The sequence below is a fragment of the Melospiza melodia genome, chromosome 5, assembly GCF_035770615.1.
Source record: "Melospiza melodia melodia isolate bMelMel2 chromosome 5, bMelMel2.pri, whole genome shotgun sequence".
NCBI classification, from domain to species: Eukaryota; Metazoa; Chordata; class Aves; order Passeriformes; family Passerellidae; genus Melospiza; species Melospiza melodia.
Genome location: NC_086198.1, coordinates 77,582,099 through 77,606,659, shown reverse-complemented (window position 1 = coordinate 77,606,659; position 24,561 = coordinate 77,582,099).

The following is a 24,561-nucleotide window of genomic DNA, read 5'->3' as shown; positions in this document are numbered from 1 at the left end:
GGACTGAGGGTAAGCACTGTGCTAGGAGAACTTACACAGTCTGGACATTTCTATCACACTTGAGCTCTTCTGCAATGGGATGGGCTCATGTGGCCTCTTCCTTCTTCCCTCGGTCGTGGTGCCTTAGCACAACCCCACAGCCTCTCTGCCCCTCCAGAAGAAGCTGACAAGACTCAGTTTCTTCCCAAGCCTTGGAGGGGTATTTAGACCCCACAGACCACCTTTGCCTGTAGGTTGCACCAATGCCCATGTTGGTCACACCAATGGCTGAGAAGCTCTGGGTACCTTGGGGCAGCCCTGGGGGCAATCTCAGTGCCACCTTGCCCCCACAAGAGCGTGTCCCTGGAGCCTGTGTAGCCTCCACACCGGGGGATGAGTTTTAATAGCAGCTGGCTGCCACAGCAGCCCAAAATGCTGTGCTGGTGTCTGCAGGGACACTGGACACCCCCAAATGGGCCTGGCTCAGGTCTGCAGACAGAGAAGGGCAAGAGGGAGCCCAGCACACCCTGCTCAGACAGCCCCAACCCCAGGCACCAGATGGGAAAAGGCTCAGTCCTCAGGTGGTTCTTTCTTTCCTTGCAATGGAGAAGACCCTCTCATGGGATGAAATATGCTCCTAGAGGGGAGAGAAGTAAACACCCCAGCATCCCCTCCCAGCTGCCAAATCTCCTTTTGTGCCCTCAATCCCCAGGCAGACCCCAGCACCCAGCGCTGGTTACCTACAAGGTACTGCCCTGAGAAAAACTCCCACCACCAGCAACCTTCTGTCCCACCAGTGAGGGGACTCTGAAGGGCTCCTGGCAGCAATGAGGTGACAGCTCCGGCTGAGGTCAGGGACAGAGTGAGGGCAGCGGGAGGGCAGAGTGAGGGCACGGGGAGGGCAGCGGGAGGGCAGAGTGAGGGCAGAGGGAGGGCAGCCTTTGTGCACCGGCCGCTGCTGCCCGAGCAGGCCCTGACCATTCACACCGGGCCTGGCTGTGGCCCCCTGAAGTTAATGAAAAGCCTCTCTGGGATGTCAGGGTATGGGGCTGAGCCCTCGGTGTGCAAAATGAGATCCACATCCTCTTTAACCCAGCAGCACCGCGAGCTCCAGGAGCACCCAGAGCCGCCCAGGCTGAGCGCTCTCGGATAGGCCCAGGAAGCATCTTGCCATGCCAGTTGCTAAAGCACCTCAGGTTCTTTTCTTCTTTTTTTTTTTAATGGGGAAAAATAATTAACCTTCACCTCAGGTCCCAACTCGCATAACCACAGATGAGATTCTACTAATAATTTGCTTGCTTAAGTGACTCATAATAAACACTGTTAGTTTACTTTTGCTTTGGGAGCAGCTGATCTTTGGAACAAACCGCCCACAGGCGTAAAATCATGTCACCCATTTGCTGATTTAACCCCCTGAGTGCTCACACATCTGCAGACCCTGCTAAACTGCAGCTTGCAGGAAAACCTGGAGTCTGGCAAATTTTGTCATCAAATGTAAAATAATATTCAGGGAGGATGAGATCTCTTCTTCACCTGTTTCAGGCTGGGATGTCTTTGCTCAGGTTGGTGCCCCCCTCATAAGGCTCCAGCGATGAGGATGAAGACAGGGACTTCCTGCTCCATCCAAAAATGCTGACCAGCTATTTATTTGCATTTTCTGAGGCAGCATATTTTCCATATGACAAATTCTCCTGAGAATCCTTTTATCCACTTATTATAGATGAGCATGCTGAGCCTTGATTCCCCCTCGGGGCAGCCTGAACTTCAGCAGTGCTGATAGGGTGTTTTAAGGCACCAAGGCTCACTATGACCTCGTGCTGAGCACAGGTTCCTAATGGGACAACCATAGAATTAATGCCAGTCTCAGGAGAGCACATTGCTGGTGTAAATAAAAAGAGCCAGGGTCTGTTTTCACAGAGCTAAACACTTTTCCCTCCAGAGCACAGGGTGGGGTGCTGTCCCTCACTGCCTGCACAGAGAGCCCTGGCTGCCTGCTTTCCCTGGACATGGGTGAGGTGCACAGACCAAGCTCAGGAGGAGCCCCACAGCAATTTCATGACCCCTCACGACAAGCACACACTGGCCTGGGTGTGCAGCTGCCTGTGCCAGCATTGAAACATCCTCTCCTCTGCAAAGTGTGACCCAGGCATGCCTGGTGTCACGACCGTGGTGCAGGAGGGACTGTGCCCCGTTCTGTAGGTGGAGATAACTCAGCCTCAACCAACAGAAGGGCTTCCCCAAGGTCATACACAAAGCCTGCCAGAGCATGCCCTGTAATGTAATTTAAACATTAAAACCCAGTCCATGGAGCAGGCAATTGCTCCTCTGCTGTGTGCACATGTTCCTTTGCCCTCTGAGCTCAGTGCTCGATGCAAGGAAGGTTTGCAAGAGCAGCAAATTGGCCTCAGGCTACTGAACAGCAGTTTACTGTGGAGCTTCAGACTAATACATTTTTTGGAAGATAATTTTATTTCTCTTCATCCCCAGCTTATGGTTTCAGCTAAGCAAAAACCTGCTTGACCTAATTTCTCCAACTTGCTGATCAAAGGTCGTGTTTACCAGGATTATTTCTGTCTTCATTGTAGGCACAGCTGGTAAACAACATGGAGATTTTACAGTATTTAACTTTCTGATAGATTTATGGAGGCTCCCTGCCTGACTTCCTTTGCTTCTTTCAAAGCTATTGCACTCACCCTTCAGCTGATTCCATGCACTGAGTACCTTCAGGCCCAAAACCCAAGCTGAGCGAGAGAAAAGAGCCGTGTGTCAGCAATTATTCACCCTCCCTCCCCACAGCCAGCCCCAAGCCTCCACTCTGGCTCATCTGCCTCCCACAGAGGGCTCATGTTAGGTCAGGAACAGCCCAGCCCTGCCCAGGTGCAGTGATGGGCATTGCCAGGCTGCCAGCTGCAGCCAGGAAAGCAGAGGAAAGGTCCTACCAGCTTCCATGGGCTAGAAGCTGCATAACCTCCACAAGCCAGTGGGAAAAAGCTCTTCTTCCATAGGGAAAATGTTGAGGGTTGGGTCTGGCTCAACAGCCCTCACTGCCTTTAGGCTTCAATCTGAAGGGAAAATAAATTTTTTAAAAAAGAAAAAAAATTAAAAAGAAAAAAGTTTGTTGGTCCGCAGTTGTTTAAAGAGCTTTGCCCCCTTGGGAGCTGTAGCACACTGCTGGGAGAGCATAGGAATGTATCTCCATCCAACACGTGGCCTTCTCACAGTGCAGTGGTTGTTGGAAGGGTTCAGTCTGGATTTTCCAAGTTGCAAACCCTCCCACTATTTGGATTTGAGAGATATAGTTTCTTCTGTTCCCCAGTTAAACAGCTCCAGTGGTGATAGCAGAGGGCAACAGTCCAGGCCTGGGGCTCCAGCCCTGCCTGGTAATACCTGGGGGCAGAAGGAGCAGAGGGTGTCCCTGGGCACACCAGGTGTGCTCCAGAGTCACTCAGCAGACAACAGGGACCACCCAGCTTCCCAGATAAGGATGCTTTCCCCATCCTTCCCCAAATAAAACCCTGACTTCTGCAGCACCTTCCTCAAAGCAGTGTCTGCATCACCACTTACTGAGGGTGGACAGGTTGGGAGCTTCTGCATTTGCCAGGGTGTTCATGCCAGCAAAGAGATTATCCAAATCCTCTCTCCTGAGGAGTCAAGCTGCTCTACGTGCAGTTATTGCCTCTGTACCATGGTATTGATCCACAAGCAAAGTCAGTGACTCACAAGGAAATATCATTTCACCTACTAAACAATGGTCTAAATATACAGTATTCAGTATATTTTATCTTCTTTCCATCAGCCTCCACAGGGTAACATATCTTATTCAAACACCATGAAGTCATACTTCCCTGGTACAACCATTTTCAATTATTTCTTGAACAATGGAGGTTGGAATGGACTGAGTCCTGCTATGGTCAGTCATTTCTTCTTTTTCTAATTGAGTCAGCAAAAGGTAGTATAGGTGTATAGAGGTAACAACTTGTTAGTTACTGCATTGGAAATGTTTTGGACCAGATTCCCAAAAAAAGGGCATTGCTTCTCCTTCAGAGGCACTACCCTCAATAAAAGTAATCAACGGAAGGCTTTACTTGCCCTCCTGTCCTGGGGAAAAGATGCAGGCCTGTACTTTTTTATATGCTTGAAGTCTGAGCTGTTTTGTTACATTTGTATTGTGAGGCAGTCAAAGACTATGCAGAAAAGCTCTGGAAATATCAGCCTATCTTTCTGAGGTTTCCAGAAGCCTCAAAGCAAGCTCTAACCAGAGCATAAAGCAAAGTCCAAGCCCACCCTAGATTTCCTAAAAGTGCCACCACAAATAAGCTGTGTAAGAAGTTACTCTGCACTACCTGAGACAATCTTGTCACCCTCCCATGCCCTCACCCATCCTCCAGCAACTGAGGAATAGCTGAACTGGCATCTCAGGTTGTAGATAGATGTGTGTCAGGATCAGATTTCCAGTTTCAGAGAGAAAACTTAAATGAGACACATGAAAAAACATTTGTCTTCTTTTTTTTAAAAAATCCCCTCAGAAAATTCTGGCCAGTGATGAAAAAAACGGGTTTTTTTTTTTTTTTTAGAAAATTCTGAAGCTTTCTGAAGAGCACAGCAGCCAAAAAGCATTGCCATTACTCTGAGATAGGAGTAAAGTATTTAAAAGCAAAAATATTTATAAGTGTGAGTGAAATTCTTGGCTTTCAATAATCTACTGATTGCAATGCTACTGACAGGAGATGGGGCCTATTTGCTTCGGGGGACTGCCCTGGCTTTTACAAGGAAATGGTGTAAATGAAGTTAAGCTGTAATTTGTGGATAATTGAGTGATCAGTGACAAATGTCCCTGTGACACACAACAAGCTGTCATGAAAAAAGTATGCTGGTACAGCAACATGTCACATGTGGTCTTAAACTGATTATTCTAAATCATCCAGTGTCTCTGCTTAGTGTTTGCTTAAATTAAAAAAAAAATCCCCAAATTTGACCTTTATAAATTTTAATTTAAAATAAAATAAATAAATAAATAAAAGGCATCCAGAGATAAGTCAGGGAAGATTTTGCTGCCGATTCAAGTGGACTCTTGCCAGGTGGCTGAACTGACCACTAACATGGAGAAAGTGAGATGCTCACCCTCTTCTTTTGCAGAAATGTCATGCAAACAAACATTTTCAGGTCAAAAACCCAGATGTGTAAAATAATAAGCCGGTGCGGAGAGCTGGTGTCGCAGCTCCAGTTTTCAGTCCTAGGCTGAGGGTAGCCTATAATCACAAACCTGAGCCTCCCCAAATATGCTCTTTCTGGAACATTGTACCACAGAAAATTAATTGCATTCCAGCTCCAGGGAGCATTAACACTTCTCTGAATTCAGGGCCAGCCTAAGGAGCTGCCGTGCCCTAGGCAAAGAATCCAGCCCCCTCCTGGCCTTTGCCCCTTCCTCTGCAGAGCTGAAAAGGAAAAATTATAATAAATCACAGCCTTTAGAGACACCTACTAAACACTGACTGGAATATAAATGTATAAATTAAATAGGAACTGAACGTACTCATCTCAGCCCTCGATTGTGGCTTTTCTTCCCTTCCCACTTTCATTTCGTCTTCCCTTTCTTTCACCTTTGTTTCACACATTCTCCTCTCCCTACCCCCTCCCCCTCGCCTCCCTCAGTTTTTCCCCTCCTTTGTTGTCTTTTACTTTCTAGCCTCTTTCCAAGACTGTCCTTTCTCACCCTTTCTGTTCATCACTCCCTATTGGTAGTTAGATCTCTTTCCTTCTTCCTCAGCACTTTTTTTGATTCTTTTCTCTTCCCCAAGAATGTCCTGAAGATAAGAAAATAGCCCTCTGCAGAACAATCTGTATCTTTCAGAGATTGCATCCTTATCATTATTTTCCTTACAAAGAGCAGTTCCCATTTAAGATACTCTATAAGTTTTCTCAGGACTGGCATTTAGGTATAAAAGAATCCAGAATCACTGGTTTCCTTTGGAAAGTTTGGCATATATGTGGTGCTTTCTTTAGATAATATGTTACTTAGGAGCAAACCTGTTAGCCTTGTGCAGATTTCTGTGGCTGTGGAAGGTTCAAGCATGCAGGTAGTTAAAAACCAATCTGTCTTGGCAAAGGGGCTTAGTTCTGGCCAATTTATACACTGTTATTCTTACAAGTTTGAGTTACTGTGAGTCATGTAGAGTGCAAGGAGTAAAAAAACTAATTCATGATCCTACCAGATTCTCTATTCACAAGTTTTATCACATTAACCATCTAAATCTCTCTAACATGATATAACACCCCCAATGGGGATGAATTATGTCAATATAAAGTTGCTTATACTGCTCCAGTTACTCTGTCAGGGGAAGGGAAGGAAATATATACAGAAGGTCCCTTTATGCTGAGGTGCCTGATTCTGCCTGAGCTGCTGCAGCTCTGAAAGGTCTCACACTGCTGGTCAGTGCAGTTCTGACAGTACAGAAACTATCTGTAATAACCTGAATATGAGAAAGAAAAACTATTTTGTGAATGAACAGTTCTGCAGCAGAGAAGCTGTGCGGTTTTTCTGGGATCCTGTGGTATCCTGTTGACATCTGAAGCATTTTATCTTTGTTACAACACCTTTCCAAGGGAAGCATTTTTCTTACTGTGTTTCCCACAAACTCCCTCCCCAGAATGTCCTTTTCTTGCCTGCTGACTCCAGCTTGCTCTGTGTGTCCTCAGGATTTGTGTTGCAGAGGCACTGCTGGAAATAAAGAGGCAATTTCTGCTGCAGCTGGTGTCAGCCATAGCCCATCACAGCTCTGCTCTGCATCCCTGGCTGTCTTGAGGGTGTCTCCATGGAGGAGTGTATGGAAGTCTGAGAAATCTGGCATTGGTGTTTCCCCTTGCTCCATCCATATATACAAAACATTGTTGGTTTTCCTGCACCAGCTCTCCAGCAAGCTTCCCAGGATGATGACTTGGCAAGTATGGGCTCTTCTGGTCTTGGAAGCTGAGAAACATCCCAGAAGCTGCTGTGGGGATATATCAGATGTCTCAAGAAGAGAAATAAAGAGTTCAGATTTAAATATTGATCAAGGTTTTCCCTGGTAGGATGAGACATAGTAAGCATCTGAGCTCAGTGTCACAGAGCTCAGTGCAAACTGGTCCTGCCCGGAGTGGGGCTGTGACTGAGCTTCAGATACATCTCTGCAGCTCCTATTAGCTGTGATCAGCTGCACCTGGAGGGCTGATGGAGACCCACTCCTTCATTTGCTATTTTTTCTGGATAGTATATCAGATGTATGTTCCTGACAGGTTGCAAGCACATGGACAAACATCCAGTGTGACATGCTGTGCCTCAGGAGAAAAGTGCTCTCTAACTCCCAGTGTGACTGACCGTATGTTGCTCCTCCCTTAAACTGCTCTGCAGAACCTTTTTTCTGGCTCCAAATGAACTTCTTGGGGTTGGTGATGGTCTCCAAAGGCTTGCTACAGACTAGCAGTGCATTCAGACAAAGCAGTGCAACACCACCTGGCACATACGCATAGGATGTCTTCGATATGTCAGGGATAAAAACCGTGATCTTATCAACTTCATAGAATCACAAATTTATGAGGGATTTTTAAAAATCATCTAACCCAACTGCCCTGCCATGAACAAGATCATCTTCATCTCAATCAGGTTCATCTTGCAGGGTTGTCCTGCTGTCTTTGATCCCTGCCCCACTGGAGTCACCAGAACATTCTGCCCTCACTTTCAGTGAGCAGAGCTGCTCTTCTGACCAGAGTTAAATCCAAATAGAGCATTGCTACTGAAAACAGGGAGGCTTGTTTAAAGTATTGAAAGCATCTTAATTCCTCATCTCTGATCCTCAGATGGAATTTAATGTTCTGAGAAAATGTGCATATTTTCTCACCAGAAGAATAAACTTAATTGATCCTTTCATTTTTAACTCTCTGCCCGGTGGCAATCGGTCACCTCTTTGCAATAATAGCTGCAAAGAAAATAATCTTTGCTGGATCAGATGAAAAGGTGCAGAAAAAGTCACAGAATTAACTGGCAGAGCAATCTGGTTGTTACCCTAACATATGGAAATAATAACTGCCAACCAGATAGAGCCTGAACACTGAGCTTTCATTTTGTTATTCTGAGCACAAAAATAAATATTTTTATAACTACATGTAAAGAGCAAAACCAAATAGAGTTAATATGTAAAAATATACATTTTGCTTCATTATGTGTAATAATACATATTGATTTCATTAAAATATTTTTGTTAAGATCAGTTTGCCTGGGAATAGTAGTCTATTCCTAAAGCACAGCCTGCCTATTTCAACCCATCTTTCTGAGGTGCTGTGCTAGTATAAAATGAAAGGGAAATATTAACTAGGCTGTATATTAAAGAGTTATACATTGGTTTGGGGGGGAGGAATTTGGAAAAATGTGAATTAAAAAACATTTTTATTTTTACAGTTGAACGTCTGTCTGACTTTCAGTCATGGACTACTATGAGCATGAAAGAAGAAATAGAGAGGGGAATGGCAGCAGTGCTCCAACACTGAAGTGTTTCAAGCAGTAACACACCAGGCTGCTTTGTGGCATCTCTGCAGCCCCTGTGAGATGAGGGCAAGGGCACAGCTACAAACCTGGAGCTCAGACCCCACAGAATCTTGGAGCCAGTACAACCACAGAAAAGTACAACATTTCAGACCACTGCCCAGGCACAAGCAGAGGTGGAGTAACCCTTCCCCAGGGCTGGCATTGTAGGGATTCTGCCAGTCCTGCCCAGCACTTCCACTCACCCAAACACTGGGTGTCCCACCCTTACCCTGTGTATCTCTTGGGATGCCTGAGGACCACAAACACCTGAATTTTGACAAACAGGTGCCTTCTGCAGCCCAACACTGGAGAATGATGTCACAAGCAGCTATGTCATTGCGAGTCCCATTTGATGTCACGTCTGCCCACTTACCATCTGAGATAATCCAGTTTATCACTGCCCCATGCCAGTCTGTAAGGCTGGCAACTGAGCAGCTGACAGACTCCAAATGTCCAACCACATTTCATACAGCACTAGGGAAAAGCTGTGAAAAAAACAGTCACAGTCCCTTGGGATAAGGACAAGGAATTTTACAGGCCCTGTGGACAGTAACTGCTGTTTGCTTTTATTATTCATGACCTGGTTTAGCCCAAGAGAGAAAGTGATATTGATGTGGATCTTGGGGGAATTCATACAATAAAAAGATAGAAAACAGCAAAGCCCAGAACCAGGCAGCCATTCCTCAAGGTGCAAAGACTGCAGTACCTGCAGTGATTTTGCTGACACTGAAGCTGAACTCACCTCCTTCTGCATCCACATTCTGAGAGCCTCATTTCCCACTCCAAAAAAGATGAAAACCCTCAACCAGCTCCAAGTTTCTTTGGCTCCATGCTCATACAACAGCCCATCTGTCTGTTTGAACTACAACAGGCAAATGGTCCCACCAGTGTCATATCCCTCTATTGATTTTGGTCTGGGTGATGACACCAAGGTCAAAGATCAGCCTATATGTACATTATGCAGACTCTGAGGAATGCTGACATGAGGTGCTTGCAGCAGCAAGAAAGACAAACCAGAGAGCTCATTCAAAATGTTGGACAGCAGATCTTGGCTTTGCAAACGTTAGTGCTGGCTGCATAGGGGAAACTTAAGCTTTTATATCCAGCAAATCTATTCTATCAAGTGTCACTTAGGCTGTGGGTTGATTTGCTACATTTCTGTACAAGTGATTTAGCAGATATGGATTCTTCTTTAGAAATGTCCTTATTTGTTTAAAAGCCTGTTATCATGTTGTGGATTTTGACTGAAGTGGACTTTTTTTTTTAAATCTAGTGAATGGGTGAGTTTAGCAAATTTTTTTTTAAATCTAATGGGTAGGTGTATGTATTGCAAAATATTTCTGGAAGTGGGCAAAAAAAAGGTTGTTACAGCAGATTTCAGTGTTCCAAACTCTGGGTAAATGAAGTGATATGTCAGCATTTGTTTTCTTAAGGGAGCAAATAAATTATGCCTCCTAAAAGGGTAAAATAACATGTAGGTTTCCATTTGTAACAGTCCTACAGTGAAAAACCTCTCCATAAGCAATGGATGTCCCTGAAAAAAGTGTGATATTCCCAAAGAAAGTGGCTTAAATGGCAAGCCAGAATGGGAATGGGTTGACTCTGAAAGGGGAGAAATTAGGGTTGACCCAAAGAACAGAAACTGAGGGGTGTAGTGCTGGGCCCATGAGGCTGGGAAGAAATTCAATACTGAATTCACTGCAGCTTTATTTTCATCCCAGATTTTTTCCAGAGTTCTATCTGAATGGCTTAAATCTGCCAAATTGGGTTGAAAACCATGAATGGAGCAATGTAGTCCCTGTGTTTTTGTCTCAGCTAGAATTCAACTTCCATTGCACTGGTTTTAATTCCAATTTGAGAGTAAACAAAGCACAACCAAGCATCTCAGGAATTTCCAAAATGGCTCATTCAAACACAATTTTAAGAATGGGCGAGGATATGATATGGTTATTTGGGGAAAAGGGTGCTCTCACAATCTCTGAAGAGCTGATGACCTCAAGGAGACTTTATGAGTTGGATGCCAGAATGTGAAACTTTGACCTTTTCTCTTTTTTTGATGATTGTTGGTAGAATTGAATTTTAATTCAATAGGTGAGGACAACTGCTTACAAAATGCATTGTCAAAAAGTACTTTTCTTTTAATTTTCTCCTGAGAATACAGCAGAACCTTTCTGATCACTCCTATTGCTAGGGACAGGTAGTATAAAATGACAGTGGCAATACAGATCTCTGCTGGGTTCCACCACCCTTCCTTCTGCCTAAAATATATCCCTTTTTTGTTTAAGTTTTCCTTTGGCAGTTCTGTGGCTGTTTGCTCTGTCTTGTTTTCCTTCTGCAGTTTCTTCCTGACCTCTCTGTTGTGACTAGCTCTTCTCAGGGCCACATGCAAATACTCCATATGCTCATGCCCTGGCTCGTTTCATGATGTTTCATGTTGTTCTCAAAGGTCTGCCCTGAAGTCAAGTCATTGTGCAAGATGCAGGTTTTGCTTAAGAGCAGGCTAAAGACTAACAACAGAAAACACCTTCCGAGAAAGATGAAGAACCTCAGCTATTTTTATTTTCATCACCTTCGAACAACATCACATCCAAATGTCTGCTTGAAATAATGGGACTGAATCAACAGAGGATTTTGGCTCTTCTTCCTTATTCCACTCTAGTTTTATATCTCCATTTAAATAATCTTATTCCATGTCTCTCCACAAAGATACCTCTTTTGGAACTGTTCAGCTCCATGGCCTCATGCCATGCTTTGTTTGCTCTGTATTATCCTACTCTTGTGCAAACTTTCTTTGGTGGAGGGATTTGCTGGGCTTTGGCAAAGCTCTGTTTCTGCACGACTTCCATGATTGGGAATTTCTGTAAATAAACAGTCATGAGCACCTTTGCAAATTGTGAGATGGAGAATGTCCTCCCATGCATTTGATGTCAGGGCCACAGTTCTTTGCCAGAGACTTAGGGATAGGACTTGATGATCTTAAAGATCTCTTCCAGACTAAATTATTCTATGATTCTATGATTTTATGACAACGGAAGTTAGTGGAGATGCATCCATTAACAGCATCTAAGAGATGGGGCAGGTGATTTAGTTACCAAGTCTTCTCTCGGATGGTCAGAGGGTGGCCAATTAAAGGCAGTCTCCCTTGGTCTTTGTTTTTTTAAAGTTGACTAATAAACTACATTGCATATGGTTTCTACAAATCTTGTCTGAGGAGGCTTTAAGTCCTACACCCTTGAGTTTTGCTGGTGCACATATGTGTTTTTGACAAGGAAGATGGTGTCCAGCAGACCCCATTCTCAACTGGAATGAAATCCCTGAAGCCCAGTAAATGTGGGGATGCTTTTACATCAGCTGAGCCATCGTTCCACAGTCATAGAAGAGGGATGCAGCAATGGACAAGAGGGGCTATGTGGAAGCCAATGGCAAATCTCCCAATGATCTCCTCAGAGCCAAGACTTTGCCCAAGTGGATGTGTGACCTCCTTCTAGGGCCACACATACCCTGCAGCATTTAGCAGATTAATGAAACCCCATCCCCAGGCTGCCATAAAACACATTTGTGGTCATGCATGCAGCTCTTGGGACAGGCTTTATCTCCTCTCATTGTTTGCTGTGGGTGTTTTAACACAGAGCCTCAGGACACAGCTTGGCCGGGGTACAACATTTTGAATAAAGCCATCCCCTAAGCCAACCACAGCTAAGAAGCTGTAATTCTCATAGAGACACCATGTACTTTTTAGGCTCCTTAACTGTAGTCACAAATCCCTGTTTGTACTGGCAGAACCTGTGAAAATAGGCTTTAGGAGGTACTTGAAAAAACTGTACCTCTGAGATGTTTAGCTGCATTGCCTGGTCTTGCCTGCCTGCTTAGAGTAGCCATGCATAGCTTACCTAGAAAAAACCCACAAACTTTTCAGAAACATTATATAGCATTCTGTGGAGTCTGTAATTAAAACAAAAAAAAAAAAGACATTGCATATAAAAAACCAGCTCTGCAATAATCTTCTGAGTACAACCTGCATACATACCAGTAGCTGGCCATTCTTGCCACTTGCACATCTCTTTCAGCATGACATCAGAGTCATAGACTGGTTTGGGTTGGAAGGGACCTTCAAGATCATCTCATTCCACCCTCCCTGCAATGGGCAGGGACACCTTCCACTAAACCAGGTTACCCAGAGTCCCATCCAGCCTGATCCTGAACACCTCCATGGATGGGGAACACACAGCCTCTCTGGGCAACAACATTACTAACCACCACGTGAAAAAGACCTCTTTAAAGCTGCTTGCTGAGACTCACAATGGGGCTAAACACAATTCAACCTGCATTAAATTGCAGTAAAATTGATTATTTTCATAAAGTCCCCAAACTCTAAGCTAGAGTGATCCAAGCCACTTCAAAGACATGATCTCTGCTCAGAGGAGCTTTCAACCAGACAGAAGCCCTGGAGGTGGGGCACTGGGGCAGCCAGGGAGACAAAGGGCAGCTGAACAGCATCAAGAGCTCCCAACAGTACAGGACAGGTCTTTATGCATGCTGTTCTTGTAGCTCACTGAATAGATTTATAGTCCTGCTTGGGTAATTTATTGTTGGCTAATTAGATATAAGATTAATTAAGTAGCTTGCTGGCCCTTAATTACAAATTTGGTGCCTTAATTTATTGTAATTTCTTCTAAATAATGACTATGCTCAAATAATGCTGATTTATATTATGGTAGGGTGCACGTACAATGAGCCTGACTCTATGTTGTGCCTCTTTCACACTGCTCCCAGGGCATAACAGGGTCTTAAAGTGAGCACAAACATAATTCCTGCCCTCCAAGGCGCCTTTATAGTACCAGTGAGCCGTGATTCACCGTGAGTCAGCAGCAAGCCACTGTAAAGGCCATGACTCGCACAGCTGCTGAGAAATTGGGATCAAAGGAGCCAGCCTAGGACTCCCATGAGGCTGCCCTTAGACAGGGGAGCCCCGAGGGCAGGCAGTTGGTGTTTGTGTAGCACAGCCCACTTGAGCAAGTGGGGGTTGCTCCTGCCTTCATTATTGACCTGATTTTGCCTGCCAGCTCTCTCTCCCAGTTATTGCTCGGTTTTGTGTTGCCCTCTGCAAGCCTGGGGCAGAGCAACCAGAGTGTAAAGCAGAGCTGGGGCAGGGGCTCAGAAAAAAGGATGTGAAATGTTGGCAGGAGTAGGATGGCTCTAGAAGGAGTGAGGGTTGGATGATGAAGTGTGCAGGAGGAGTGGCAGCCTGGACCAAGGTGAAGGAAGGGGATCTGAAGCACCTGACCTGCTGAGAATTTTAGACTTTCTGTGTTGAAAGGCACAGACCCTCAAGAGAACACCACATTCAATAGATAGAACTCTACACTGCCCACAACACCCAGCTCCAAACATCCTGAGAGCAGTTTGGGGTAAAACGGTTGCAGCTGCAGCAATCAAGGTTGAGGTAAAAAGTTTTGCTTATGGGTGTGCTGATTTTCTTCCCCTCTTCCCTTTTCTCTGCTGGAAATTAGATCCCTAATGGAAGGGGGAATCAGTACAAAATCTTTCCCAGCAGCCCTTCCAGCTCCATGGATTCAGCTCTCTCAGTGTGACAGCATGTGATGGTAACAGCAGCTTTAACCAAAAATCTCAGTTTTTACTCTACAACAGGTCTTGTAAGTCTTGCAGCCTGCTCTATTTCTCATGAGATATCCATGTTTTTTTCCAAAATACATTTTACCCTTGGCCTTTGTGAGGTGAAGGAAGTGTGCAAACATCATCAACTACAGATTTGAACGTTTGGTCCAGGTATATTGTATTTCTTTTCCCTTTTTAAGCTTGACACTGAGAAGCAAAAAACTGATGGATGAGTTATCTGAATCCTTGCCCATAATCCTGACCACTGGAGGAATGACAAAAATCACTGTTTTGATTCCTTGGTCACTGAAATACTCACCCGCTGTGTTATTGAGGAGTTTTTCTGGACCTACATCTGTAACTACCTAATGTACATCTGTAACTACCTAATGAGAGGGATTCAGCAGATCGTGACCCCCAGACACCCTTCAGAACCCTTTCCCTCTGCTTGACAATGCCTTGGAAGTGAGTTTGGATCTGAATTTATGACACAGATTAATACCTGGGTATCAGGCCCAGTGAAAGCAATGCTGCATAAGGATATGATCTAACCCTGGAGTTCCCTGTTTGGATTAATATTTATGAAACCTATAACCCCAGCTTAAACTTTGAGCTCTGGGACAGGAATCATGTTTTCCAGAAGCACACCAGAGCCACATAAATGTCAGAGGGATGAAGATAAGGCTTTAGCAATGTCCCTGGTGCTGGGATTTAAGTTTCTGCAACTGAAATAGAGCAGGGAGCACCCACTGCCAGGTTCAGCCTGGAGAAAGAGCCGTCCTCTGCAGCCCCAGCTGCAAGAGCAGGAGCCATGCCAAGGCAGAGGGCTGTTAATTCCAACAGGACTACCTTCAGAAAGGATCCTCTTGAGAAATCTGTCTCTAAAATTATCTTGACCTTCTGCCATACGCGCACACGCACTTTTTAAAGGGGTATGAAATGAATCTTCTCTTTATCCATCCCCTTGTGAAATATAAACAATTCTTGATGGATTTGCAGCTTACACTGGTAACTGACAGCCTGCTAGCTGCTGGCATGATTACTTACAGTCTGGCAAGCACGAGATGACTGCGATGCCTACAATGTGCACTCCCTGAAACGTGGTGTTTTTCAGTGTTGCTGAAGATCAGGTCTTCAGATTGGCTCAGTTCTTATCTGAGTGGCAAAACAACTGGCCAGAGAGCTAGCAAACTCTGTTTTGAGACTGATATCTGTTGAAAACTTTGCCTGGATGGGTGTATTAAAAGGGGCAGGTCTCCTCTGAAGTGTTAGTCTAAGCTGTGAGTGCTGAGCACTTGGAAAGCAATCCCTGAATGTGCACTTGTGCAAGCAGAGATTTCTATATGAACAGTTAAGCAGACCCTGCCTATGTCCCATTCCAGGGAGTTGGATGCCTTGATGGGATTCTTTATGAGTGAGAGTCTAGATCACAAATAGATGGAGCACTGACTAAGCACAGCAAATAAAATTCCTTATTTGCTCACATAAAAGCTGCATTCAAAAAGTAGGGCACCACCGTTGCATACAACTACTCTCAGCCAGCTAGCAAGCTCACCTCCATGCCAAACAGAACTTGGAAACTTGCTCAGTTTTAAAACAGATCCTGCCCAGAGCAATAAAAAGCGTTTGTGGGTGTAAAGGCACCCATTGGCAGCAGCCATGTGGGGAATAGCCCTACTTTGAAGAACTTTTTGCAAACAAAGGTGATCAAAGCATTCAGGTGCCCACTCTGAGCATTCTGCCCACCCATCTGGCAGAGGTGAGGCTGCATTTACCTTTGCTCAGACAGCAAACACCCGTGTGGGACCATGCAGCACAAATTCACAAGGGACACGGGGAAGCATGCGAGAGTAAGACTTCTTTATCAAACATAAAGGTTGGGGTTTGGCTGCCTGTGGCCACATAGGTCAGATCTGCTGCTGGAAGATGCCAGGCAGGCAAGAGGGCCACTGCCTGGAGACGTGCAGTGAGTTCTTTCCCTTACAAAGGCAGGTGATGTGCTCTCCCACCAAGTGGACACTGACAAGATCACCAGGCTGCCACCACCACCTCTGGGAATAGTTTGCCTCATTGTTTGGAAAGAAATCCACACAAAATATATTCTTGGGGAAAAAAAAAATCAAAACAGCCCAAAAATATTTATGTCATGAAGCAGAGCAGACCTTCTGCTCCCACCTGGCCTACAAAAGGTTACAGGCTCCAAACCAGCTTAGCACCAGAGTTTATAACAAAGTGAAGCCATTAAAGAAAACCATAAGCAGCTGAAGCAAGAGAAAAGGAGAGAATGGGGTCTGGGATGGAAGAAAAATAAATTTTGCTCTGTCTCCTGAAAAAGGGTGGGAAAGGGAACTTGTCAATAGCATGTGTGTAGCTTGCATTAAAAATAAGAATTAAATTCAAGATCAAGGACAGAAATATACTGGAGATGCTGCTTTGAAAGGTGGTCCATGAGCTGCTCTGAAAATGCTGTTAAAGGAAACAGCTCTCTCAGAGGACACCATCATTGTAGCACCTCCATAATCACCACAACAAATCCCCAACTGCCCCTTGCCTGTGCCATATCACTCATAAGAAAAATAATTTATTTTCTCTGTGTTTAGGGGTGCTTATTTGCTGGCACATTGTGTCTACTATCCATAGGAACATGTGGGTTGCAATACTTCTTAAAATGGTTTGTGAATCACCTGAACCCGTTCTGTGTGCCCACATCATCTCCTAAAGTCTTTGGGACGCCATGGTAGAAGCACACCACAGTGCCCTGTTGTCCCAGCCCTGGAAGAAAGGAAAAGAAACATTGGACAGTTTAGGACCAGTTAATAAATGGGAGAATTTTCTTTTCTACACTGCTGGTTGGCACTTGATGTACAGCCCGGGGTGCTTTGACTCCACTGTCAGAGGATCCAGCTCAGTGCTGCTGTTGTGATCACGCATCAGGACAGGCTCGGGCCCAAGCTGGAATTTGGGTATGAGTACAAGCCACTTAAGGCTGGCTGGAAGCACATGGCTCTTTGGTAAGGACTCTGTGCCATGGGTCCATGCCAAGCCCTGATGATGCAATTCTCTCCTAGCCCTCAGTCTTTTTGTAATCATAAGTGATTTTTGTATTGGAAACTTTCAAAACAGTTGCCTAGTTCAGTCGACGTTACGAAACTACAATAACTACTGAAATCATGGGATCCTAGAAACTGAGGGCAGAACAAACCACTGTGAAATTTCCCTGTATCTCTCATATGCAACCTGCTCCAGAAAAAGAGATGTCATAAGCCTGTTTCTTCTAATTTTAAATGTATCTGAACTTTTCCTAATATCTGCTCAAAAGACATGGGGAGAAATTATTATATCCCATTACAGCTCTCTGGTGTTTCAGATAAAATTGTTTTTTTCTTACTAAGCAGGACCAACAGAAGTAGGTTTGTGCTCATGCAGGGAGCAAGAAAATGTGAGTGCCTTCAGCGTCTACCTGCAAGATACTTGCACTCTATTCCCATGTTCCCAGAGAATCATGTCCATGGGCTGAATAACAAAAGGCAGTTATTTTCTTTTCCTTCCTTCCTATGTTTTCTGAAATTGGCCATTGCCATTTCTAAGCAGCATGGCTCATGAACAAGCTACATGAACCTGAATAGTGACCTTTTTTATATTCTTTTCTCTTTACAGAGGGATAATTAGCAAAGCTTTTAAGTCAGGAGCATGCAATTTCTCCCAATCCCTACATCAGAGCTGTGTTTCTGGAGGAGCACGAAAAGAAATCTTTATTGTATTGCCATGGTAGCCTGAACACCTGATTGGCTGTTTCATTTCTGATTCCAATCTGACCTAGTAATTTTGTCTTGAATTAAAAAAACAAAAAAAAAAAAAACAAAAACAAAAAAAAAAAAAAAAACCACAAAAACAAAACCAAAACCAACCAACAAACAAACAAACAAAATCAAAACCAAAGCCTCCTAAAAACCCCACTCTAGATACTGATCCTCATTTTGTGCCAAGGAAAAATAGTGGGTTCAGATGTTCAGGTGGTGGCAAGTGGTGGTAATTGCCTGTGATTACCCACATCCCTACAAGAGGGGCCCCATTTTGAGTGAAACTGTTACAATTTAAAGGTATTAAACCTCCTATTTCAAAGCTATTAAATCCCCTTGTCATCTTCCAAGCTTGGCTGCATTTTCCAATGCCACTTCCAAGAGGTCCCTTACTGTGTCCTCCCCTGGGCACTCCCTCCTGGGAGATATGATCCACAAACATTCATGCAGCTGCCATACACAGTCTTGCAGTGGAGCAACTGGAAGGTAGAGACCATTCCTAATCCCAGCAAGATTTTCTCTTCCACCTGTGCCAACCTCACACTTCTAGCATGAATCACTTGTGAAAAAGAGCAGCTCTTGTTTTATAGATCTCAAATTGTTCCTTTCACAATTGCATCCAGGTTTGTGGATAATATTATGGCAATTCCAGCAATATGTTATGTTCAGTCATTAGACCTTATCAGTCTTCTAAGGGAGATATGACAAAGTTGAGTGCTTTTTACCAGACAAATGTGACATCCCAGCATCACTTTGTCTAGCAAACTGTCAATTTGCAGCAATTGAGAACAACACTTTTCTACCCTGTAACTCATAACAGTTCAACCAACATGTGCTGCAGAGCTTCATCTTGTTTGCAAAACCTCTGTGTTTGCATCTTGTAACCTTACTCTTGGTCTCTCCAGTTACAAATGCCATTGTCAACAAAAGAATTGCTGCACACACCTCCACTTGCCTTCCAGGACTACTGAGCCATGACTGATAAGGCAATCACTGGATTCTTCCCATCTAAGAGTTTAAACTCCAGCTTAACACGGCAGTGCCTGAGTCCTCTCCGTGGCTTCCACAACATGTAAAGTTGTATAAAACATGGTGCATGAAACATTTGGCTGGAATGTTGCCAGGGAGTATTTTTCAGGGTCTCTATGATTCCATCTTTCTTTATTTGTGGTTTCTTTAATTCAACATGACCCTAAAAGCTAGAGGGCAACTTGACACCTCTGAAATATTGCAAAGTGCCAGCAATTTCTGGGTATGCCAGAGCCCAGGAACTTTGTGAGTAATGCCTGTCAAGCTCTGGTCATTGTTCTCAGTGGAGAAGTATTGTCCTTTGGTTGTTTGGGGTTTTTTTAGGTGTAGGGATCAAAATTGTTTTGGCATCACTTGCTGCTCAGGCTGCCAGGCCCATGTGCAGGAACGTTGCTGGCACAAGCCAGGCAAACAGTGTGATTGTTCTGAGACTGGGAGAAATCTCCTTCTTATAGGAGAGAAATAGAGAATCTTTTATTGTCTTGGCATTCAAAACACACCTGGGCTGATAGGTCAGGGAAGAAGGAATAAGTACCTCTGAGCTTAGCTCAACAGGGTTTGAGCAAAGAGAACACCTGTGACAGGGATGTGGCACTTGGGGACATGGGCTAGTGGTAAACGTGGCGCTGGGTCAATGATCTTAGAGGTCTTCCCCAACCTTAGTGATTCTGTTATTCTGTGAATGCATCCTCCTGAGCAAACTTCCCATGTGTAACCTAAGGGTCAATGCACACTGTTCCCTGAGCCCAGCTTGCCCAGCTAAGACTGGAAACAGAGATCTGCCTTCCCCCTGCAGCCTCTTGGGAAAACTAGGAGCAGCCAGATTAATACCAAGCTGATTCATAGAGATTAATACAAAACTGTAAGAGCTGCCAAAAATATGGAGTATTGCTATTTAAACCTTAATTCAGGTACAATCCTCATCACTCCCTCAACCACCTGTCTTCCTCTTAACCAACACCTCTGTCTGGGTCTGCACCCATAAGAAGTGTGTCCGTGCCAATAAGTCTTGAAGCCAAACAGCCCTGGTGGGTTTTGTGACTAGATTGTCCCCTAGAAGCCATAACCAGGCCTATGCAATTAGATGTCAGCACCCAGTGCCTTAATGTGCAGGAGCTGTGCTTCACATTGTTAGAGCAAATTCGCACCCAATTTGCATCCTGACCCCTTGCAGCCCTGCTATCTAAGGGTGTCCTTTTCTCATGATAAATGTGTAAGTAATTGCATGCTGAGGAGGCTGGTTGTACGGGCAGCTTGGTGGGGCTTTGAGCTGTGCTTATCAGATTTTTTTTTGTGTCTTTTTTCAAAGAAAAGACATAAAAAGTGAAACATGAGCTGATGTGACTGGTTTTATATGCTGTGAAGCAGGGGCCATGAACAGTTTAATATTTACCACCATCAATCAGTCCTTTCTCCCCAGCTGAGAATACATTTGGACTCAGCTCACTGAAACTGCTGTTTTTGCCAAATTAAAAAAAATCAAACCCAACAAACAGAAGATATTTTGTACTGTTTTCTGAGACCTGTTAGCCAGCAAATACATTTTATTCTAAAATGTATTTTCCTTTGCTAGCAGGACAAACTATTCTGTGTAGAAGAGTTTGCAGAAAAGACACAATGAGTATTTTTGTATGTGATGGAGCTCTGAGTAATGAAAATCTATCACACATATTACTTAAACAGGAGGATTTAAAAAAAAATTGAAGAAATACAAATATTTTGTTTGGTTTTACTTTATCACTCCAGTAAACTCAGTTGGTTAAGAGCATGGTGCTAATAACACCCAAGTTGTAGGTTTGATGCTCATAAGGGTCATTCACTTAAGAGTTGGATTAGATGATCTCTGTGGGTCCCTTCCAACTCAGAATATTCTATGAAATCTACGTATGTCTGTATGACCACAAATATTAAGGTTCCAAAGCCTGAAAAAAAAGGAGGAAAATCGTGAATGGAGATAAGGACAGCATCTCTGCGGTTATATTTTCCAGGACATTTGTTACCTCACACAAGAGAAATGCCTCATTTTTTCCCAAAAAACACAAGGGACTTCAAACAGGAAAAAGTTGCTTTATACAATGGCAAAAAGAAACTGAATCATATCCAAGTGTGACCAGTTAGAAACAAAATACACCATGTGGCATACATCAGCGACATGGGGGTTTGTTGTACTGTGAAGTTTTTATTGCTGTGGGTTTTGGTTGTCTGCATGACATGAAATGACAGAAAGACAGAAGCTCCATAGGCTCTGACCAGCATGAAACATTCAGACTTCATAGCCACACTCAGAGTTGCAGACCAAGAGCAAAAATGAACGTGTGGGGAAAAGAGCTTTTCTCAACACAAAAAAAAAAATCCCAACACCAAAACAACAACAGCCAAAAAAAGCAAAATTTGGAAAGGTTTCAGAAGTCTTACAATAGAAAGAGTGTATTCTGTGTAACTGCTTAGCTATTATTGCTTACTTCAGTAGTCAGTTTTATGCAAAGGCCATTCTTGCTCTCCAGAAATTGTTGCCAAAATATATGAGATGAGATAACTGGGGTGGAAAAGCCTCATTTTACAGAGTCTTGAGGCAGAGGGAGAGACTGAAACCTAGATCAGAGAACTCATTTGTGTGACTAAATATCCTTCTAGAAATAGGCTTTAAGGATTTGCCTGCTTTTGCACAGAGATCTGCAGTAAGGTTGGACTCCCCTGAGAGTCTCTGTCCAGGAGAAGAAAGTGGAAATCTCCTGGTACTCTCTGCCTTTGCAAAGCATCTCTGTTTTGGATGTCCTTCTACATCTTGCAACAGCTTCAAGTCATCACCTCCTTGAAACTTATGAAATCTGCTCTCTAAGCAATCTGGGGGAGTATATGCTCCTAATTGCTCCTAATTAAGGGATTGCTGAGGAAGGTCGAGCCAAAAGGGAAATTCTGTAACTCCTTGCTTGTATCTCCCACCTCCTGTTGTCCACAGCCTGGATCCTGCTTGTGTTCTCTCATATCATCTGGAGCAGCCTTAATGAATAAATAAGTAGTCTTTATGTCTAAGATAATTAGATGGTACAGACAAAGCTTTTCCTTTGTAACTCTCCCTAGCTCCTGAGAAGAGCATCTCTTGCCCTTTCCAGAGAGCGTCTTTTTTTCATTAAGTTTTTTTATTGAGCTACTCAGAAAAGTCAGAATTACAGAGCTTCAAAAATACAATTAGCATAATGTAACAGTAACATCACTAATGAGGGCTGGTATGCATTCACCCAAAAGGGGTATGACTTTACAGAGCACAGTAGCAGCTTCTTTCTGCAAAACCAAAAAGACCCAACCCGGGCAACCATCACCTTTGTGCTGCGCAATCTGAGATCTGCCTCAGCATCCTGGTCTCCAACCACACAGGAATGCCGGAGCCCTTGAAAATGCATGAATGTCCTGCAAACAACACAACACAGCATCAAAGGGAAGTAGTAGACAACAAACTTCAGATGTGACAGCGAAGTAAAAGACTTTAAAATGCAACCCCTCCCTCTGGCTGTTTCAAAATGGATGAAGAACTGCAACTAAAAACCAACCAAGAGACCACAGAAAGTGCAGATTTCATGTGATACAGAAGGGTTACATCAGGCATAGCTCAAGTGACAGATATTCATAAACATAGCAAATTTCTGACAGAAGGTAGGGATTGTCAGTCAAAGAGAACTGTAAACAGTGCCCTGTGCTCCCTTGCAGACCTGCCTTAACAAAGTGAATAATTTAGCCATGGAGACCACTATGTTTCAGGTGGACAAGCCCCAGTATTGTCAGCTGGAAATCCTCTCATTGTTTGTTTTCCATCATTGTTTAGGGGTTGGGTTTTTTTGCAATCATAAGTTTTTAAACCAGAGCAGCATCACATATATAATGCCTCAATGCATGTTCTTCAGCATTTTAATGGGTTTCCTTGTAAGAAATCCTGCTTCTGGTACAGATTTTTCTGCATGTTGCACCAGAACTGTGGATTTTTACAGAGAGTTTTAAGGCACAAGAACATAGGCCCCTATTCAGAGCTTGTGTTTAGCTTGGAGTACTCACACTCAACCAACATTTAACCACGTGGGCTGAAGAAGTTTAGAGAATTTCCTAGCCCAAGCAGTGCTGGGTAACTGTTCATGCAGAGATATTCAACAGATTAAATTTATGCAAGCTCTGCACACATTTTAGTACAGATCTTGTAGTCAGCAAACTTTCCAAACTGACCTCTGCAATTCCCTGTGCTTGACTTTATCCCATTCTTTCAGAGTTTTCCTGGAGCATCTAGAATATTATTTATCTGGAGTGAATCCGCTGAAAGCTTACCAGTGTGTCTTTAGGTGGAATTTGACAAAGAAATGAGTGATTTTTTCTTAACTTCTCCTTACATACAGTACCATGCCTGTGCTTCCCTCACAGAGCTATTGGTCACTTTAGTGGTGCCTGGTGATGGCAGCCTGACTGGTGCTGACCACTAAACATTGTGTTTGTCCATCAGCTTCATCAGACAGACAAACCATGGCACTAAGTGCTACCTCCTGCTGTTTCTTGAATGCTTCTACTCCATCACTATATTGGGCAGCCCATTCCAATGGTTAACAACACTTCCAGTGAGGAAATTCTTCCTGATGTCCAGCCTGAAGCTCCCCTGGCACAACTTGAGGCTGTGTCCTCTTGTCCTGTCACTGCTCCCCACCTGCTACCACCTCCTTTCAGGTAATTGTAGAGAGAGATAAGATCAACCGTGAGCCTCCTTTTCTCCAGAGTAAACAACCCCATTTAGCACTGGAAAAGGCAAACTGTACTCTTAGACCCTCCCAGCTTGGGCTAATATTTTGTGAGACTGGCTTCTGCTACAAAATTTTGGTTGCCACCAATCCTTATTTAAAGTAAATCCAACTAGATTATTGGGAGCTCAGAAATAAATTCTGCAAGGACCAGACTCAGAATTACAGTCTTCAGCCTTTGCACGGTCACAAACTCCTGCTGGGAGAAAGTATGACAAGGGTCATTACAGAAAATAGCATTAAAAACTGCCTGATGCCTCCCTGGTTTTCCTTATGACTGTTGTCCAACCTGCTGGAGCTGCTGAGCTGATAGTTTTTGATGCCTTTGACTGTTGTTTTGGCTGTGTAGCTTTCACTGGCTCATCTTTTGAGGTTCACTCAGTGCTGCACCCATAACTGATTGAGAGATTGTGCAGGAAGTTGTGAAAGTTGGTCTGGAGCAGGATACGTGCTCACCGTGCTAAAGTGAAAAAGTGCAGGGGTTGGAAGCTGCAAACAGAGCTGTGTATACAAAATTCATTTTCTGGCTACTCCCTTGAACTGAGAACAGCTAATCTTAACAAAACAAAAGCAGACAGGCAAGAGACATGGTCCAGAAAGGCACAGTCAACCTGACTTATCAAACAACTGTGTTTACCTTTTGACACTGTTTTATTCCATTAACAATTACTGATCTAAGACAGTTCTGCTAGGGTATTGGAAATCTTTTCAGCTCCAGGGGAAAAAGTGTATTCTCTTTACAGTTTTGTTAGCTCAACAATTTATTCCTTATTTATATTGGCTTTGATGTGAGAGAAGAAAGTGAAAA